Genomic DNA, 5881 nt, shown 5'->3' on the forward strand with positions numbered 1-5881 from the left:
CGTGCAGATATCACCGGTCCCACGAGCAACCGATGCTAAACCAGATGTAATATTTTTCTTTATAAAATCTTAATTGCAAACAGTGAAGTTTTCTGTGTTTATGTTGATAAACATTATCCATGAAAAAAAAAACAAAAAACGATTGCTCATTTAAAGGCCTCTCTTTTCATTTCCTATGGAACTTGCATGACTCCAGCCAAGGAAAATACGTGCTATATTTGATTTTGATCAAACAGAGAGATCAGTTGGATTATAAATATTTCTAGAATTTAAATATATACAATCATTGTAACATTGTGTATTTAAAAGGGCCTTCTTTGAAGTCGACTGTCCTGCAGCCTTAAAACCTCATTTATCTACTAAAATGATTTTGAATATGAAGCCTCATCCTAAGCTGTTAAACATGTAGCTTTTCCCTCAACAAAGGGACTTTGCAGTGTCAGTGAAATGCATATCCAGCCCAATTCAATGGGGATTGAAGCGGCTTTGTTCCTGCGGACGCTTTGTTTTCCTCTGGATTTATGATCATTGTGTTTTGTTGGCAGGAGCTTGTGTGATTACCGCTTACACACTGATTTATACCTTACATTTAATTATCTGAGGGGGTCTGCAGGTTTCCCCTGCCAATGCATTCCCTCTTTTGAGACTGTGTGGGGGGACAGAAGCCCCTCTGGTTTTAACCCATCATATTCTCTTCCTGTCTGCAGAACAAGACTCACTGGCGAACCCTGTGCATCCTTGCAGCGGCCAATTCAGCCCCAGAGCAAAGCAGAGAGATGTTTTAGGCATTCATACCAGGTATGGACTCTGAAAGGAGGCTTTTGGGAAACATGAAGATGGTGTCCACTACAATTCCCACTCTTGAATGATGTTTTCCAACCACCTTTAAGTTATATACTTAAAGGTGGTTTTTATAACCTGGCTAGTAAAGCCAGGTTATAAAAACTATTTTTTCAGCTACTTTCCCAGTTTATGGAATTATTTTCTTTAAATTGCCTTATGCAAGTCAGATAAGAGCTATGAAGTATTAATCTCTCTGAAGTCATTAGCTGTCAGTTTTAATGCTTGAACTGTAAGATCTCCTAAATCAATGAATGCCTTTACAAAACCTTTTAATTCTGAAAGACAATAGGATACAAATGCAAAAACTGCCAGATTCTTCACCATGGCAAGCAGCAATCCCAGAATTTATTGCATCATTTTTATGCGATTGCTGTGCAACATATGGGTTATTACATCTAAGCAAAAAAAAGCGGACTATTAAGTACTTGTTACAATGCTTTATGGGGCACTAAATTCAAACAAATCTATAGACTAATACAGAAAATTGGCCTTTTTAACATTCCCCCTGGTTAAATCCAGATTGACAAATCTAAGAAGCTTTTCTTTTGGTCCTGTAAATAAAATCTTGTTAACTAATCTTGTGCTATCAGGTACAATCAGTCATATTTGATTATCTAAGTACATTACGGTATTTTCTGTGTTATCTGTCTTTTAGGGTTAACATGGAGTTCAGAATCCTTTGCAGTCTCTGATAATGCTTTCTCACTGCTAAAGTTGCTCAATATTTTCTGAGTTTCCAGTGGAGAGTAGATGTTTTCAGAGCAAGCCTAAGTTAAATTTCAATATGGGTATGACATACAATAAAGTTAAAACTGCATGCATAAGCTATTTATTAGCAGTTTTGATCATTTAGAATCTCATTAAATCAGTGGCTCACATAATGCTGTACACCTGGTATTTGTTACAATGTTATTTCAGTGTTTGAAAGCACAACATGGAGATAAATACATTTGTACATTTCTATATAGTTAATGTTAATTTCTGAACAGTGGACCTCTGGTATTTGTGCAGATTAGGGACCACAATCACATCATTATATATATAACAACCATATCTGGTCTTCCTTATTTCTAATCTTGAGGGAATCAGCTGGAATTTCAGTTCTCAAGCTGCATTTCCTTTCGAATATTTGAGATATGCTTTATGAAAACATCTACTAAATGGTAAATTTGCGACAAATTTCCATCAAAAATCTGGAGTTATGTTTCACAGAAAAATCCAATGGCAATAAATACTGAATGGATCTTTTGCGTTATTATTTTTTATCATTTTTGGCTGATTTTAGTTGCATTAGTAACTATTAATTATAACAAGGAGTATCAAAAAATATATAAAAACGACAATAAGAAATTCCAATCTACTGTAGTGATTATAGAGTGACACTATAATTTTTCATGGTTATTAAATGCACCCCTATGAAAATTTGGGCAGATATTAATAAGCGTTATTAATGTATAAATGCTGTTTTGTCCTAAATATAGCAATGTGATATACTTCCCTAATTTTTGGACACATTGAAAAAATGACCATATTGCTGACGTTGCTTTTCTGGTTCAGTAACACACCCTGCAATCCTGTACTGCATCACTGTCACCAACGAATACAACATGTCCAACCCCAACAGGTTGATATGTTAATACATCATGCATCCCTAATGATTACAACAAAGCAGCCTGACTCCTGGTCCGAGGCGTGTCTTTGTTCAGAGGTAGGCCGATATCAGGCAACATGTTTTGTTCTTTTAATTGTCATCTGGGGTCTCTCAGGAAAGGAATACACTCACACGCCGGTTTACACTGCATAGCTGTTCTCCAATCCATGTCCTCCTGAGCAAATAGAGGTGAGCAAATGTGATGAGACACATGCTGTTCATGAAGAAATGAAAAAGACAAATTAAGCTGTGTGACTGCTGCCTGCTTGTCTTTGTGACATTGTACAAATGGTTTTCTTCTGAGGCATTTTAACATTTCATTGTTGCTGTTAAAATAAAGAACGAGACATCTGCCGAGACGAGTCATTTTTCTCCTGACATTTTTTTTTCTTTGTATGAATGGAGTCTTTTGACACAGGACATTTAACCATTGCGCTAACTGGCCAAAAGCTGATTTCACCAAACAGGATGACTAAATTACTGTAAAATCACTCTGTTTTATCCTTTTGAGCTTTAAATCTATGTCTAAAATGGAACATGATGGACTTGCAAATGTTGGCAGGAATTTTGGGAGAACAAGCGAGGCATCCTCATAGGTCTCTCCCCATTGCGCTTTCCACGCTTTAAGGGTTTGTTGTGTGGCTAGTGATCTCATTAAAGGACGAGGCCATTTTAGATCTGTGACTGTAAGAGCAAAATGAGGACAGCTTTTCTTGTCTTTGAAGGTTTACTATTGGGGGGAAGTGTTGGTGTTACATTCATGGATTAGTTCAGTTATTGCTTACTCTTGCAATTAGGTCAGCAGCCCATGAGAGGACAACATGTTTGTTGTGAAACCCTGATGTTGTCCCTGAATCACTTACTGATTAAACGTCACTGCATCACTGCCTAGCAGACACACTCTCATGGAGCTACAGTGAATTATACAATAATCCCCCCCAAAGAGACTGGAAACACGCATCAGCAAGTCAAGGTGTTGTATCCGGTTAACGCTGCGAAGGTCTGAAGATGAGCTTTCTGCAGAGTTCAAAGTACTTGCTCTCTCAGCACTTACATGATTCCTTTGTTTTATTTTTATTTTTTTTTCTCTCTCTCTCTCTCTGTTCTGTAATAACATGCAAACCCCCTCATCCCATCAGCCGGCTCTCATTTGTTTAGCAGTGAATCCTCTGGCTTTTAAACTGAAGGATTGACTGCAATGCTTGTCGAGCTTTTATCTTTGCCCCCTGACTCATTTTTATTTCCACCATAAAAGGGGGAAGGAAGGAGCATCCTGTTCCATTAGTTTGTTGAGACAGGGCAAACTTGCTGCCAAATCCCAGGACACATCATCTCGCCTGAGTCGGACCATTGTTTATCAAAGACACTGCGACATTACAGGACTAAAGGAGATGATTACTTGAGAATTTTATGGACTATTACAGTAAGAGAGATGGCACTGGTGACCACAGAGTAATCATATTCAGCTATCCCACAATAATAGATTCAACAACATGTAAATGTGATGCTGAGGAAGACCAGTTTATTCCAATCTTATTATAGCAGCAGCAGAAATTGCATTATATTTCCCCTTAATAAGCTGTTTTTTTCTATGAAAATACCATTTTGTAATTTAAAAAGCTTGTCTCCTTCAATTCAACAGACAATTCCTTTTTTTCTGTGCTTTTGCTGTTTTCAGCAAGTTGTTAATGAGATTTTTCAGAGTGTCCATAAATGTTCAGTTGCCTTATTACATCAGTTTTGTCTCTGGAAACCCTGCTGTTTGTACGCATCAGATGGAAGGAACAAATATTGAACCTCACAATGTTTTTCTTGTTAAATACATTTTTAATGAAGCTGTTGACCACAGCAGATGTTGGTAACAACAGGAGTAATTCACTTATACAAAGAAAAAAAAAATCCATGATTAAAGTTGGACACATAGAACAACCATTGAGCAGATGAAGAAAGTACGCTTAAAAATGCATAGAAATACAGGAAATATCTTAAATCTTTCAGTATCTAGAAAATAATCCTGAATCCAAGAAGGCAAATTGCTAAGATTTCTCATTTCTGAAGTACCAAAAATTAAAAAAAATCCCCCTTGTGTTTCAAATTCTAGAGTATATTTTAGACTCACATGCAGAAACACCAGAGGGACACAGTTAAGCAGGTTTATTTACAATATTTACAATAAACTGAATGTACGACGGCTGTTCTCAGTGCTGGTGGAGATTGTTGAGGCATCTAGAAGGAGAGAGCAATGTTAGACAGAAGTTTTGAAGAGGATTTATACTAAATCTGAAGAGTAGCAGTGTGATGGCAGCCTTACGGCTTAGAGGAAGTAAGGCTGAATAGAGGAGATGAGTCTGATCCTGGAGAGCCATTTGCTGAGGGGTGAGGCTTTGATTGGAGTTCGGGAAGGGGAAGACGATAGAGAGGAGGCAGGTGGATGGATATCCCAGGAGCTGAAAATGTAGAGGATAACGGTGGAACTTTAGACCATCAGATAGATTTCAACCTGAGTGAAAAGTTTTGACTGTAATCACAAGTAAGTAAAAATTAACTCAATATACAAGAGATTAGGAAATGAATGACTGGAAACTACCCAGCACGGTTTATCGTCCAGTGGAGGGATGTTGTCCTGCAGCTTCTTAAATTTTTGTAACCTGAAATAGATGTCAGGTGTGGCTGCTGGTCAGGGATGAAATGCCCGCCTGCAGAGACCCTCAGAGAAGACAGATTAAGTGCAAGGAGGTTTTGGGACCTTTGCAGTCTTACAGCTTCTACTTACTCTTCATAAATACATGCATTTATTTTTGGCTTGATATTACCAGAAAAAATGTTTTTCTTGCTTGCATTTTTCATGTTTTACAAAATATTTAAGTGCAGAAACTTGGAAAGTCTGCACAGGGATCCAGCTGCAGCATACTTCGGAGCTGTAATCATGGCCAAATTTCAGATTACTCATTATTGATGATGTTTAGATGTTGCACCAAGAAGAAGCTCCATGAACTCCTTATTCAGTTCAGAGCTGGAAGAACAGAACACTTTTTTCCCCTTGCATTTCTGAGAGACAAAATGCTTTTCTGAGTATATACCTATGCACAAAAACACTGTTGACAGTGAAATAGACATATCTTCATCATTTTAAATGCTGTGGGTATCAAAATCCAGAAGAGGATTGTAACAAGATTTCTGTCACAGAAAGAAAGAATTACCAGAAGAACAGTCCAAGAACCAAGGATCACTCATAACGCTTCAGAAGGATTTAAAATTGGAGAAAGAGCATTGCTCCAGACACCATATAAATATATATATATATATATATATATATATATATATATATATATATATATATATATATATATATATATATATATATATATATATAAATAATAAATATAT

Source organism: Poecilia latipinna, unplaced genomic scaffold, assembly GCF_001443285.1.
Source record: "Poecilia latipinna isolate Pla-1442-1.1 unplaced genomic scaffold, P_latipinna-1.0 Scaffold290, whole genome shotgun sequence".
Taxonomy (NCBI): domain Eukaryota; kingdom Metazoa; phylum Chordata; class Actinopteri; order Cyprinodontiformes; family Poeciliidae; genus Poecilia; species Poecilia latipinna.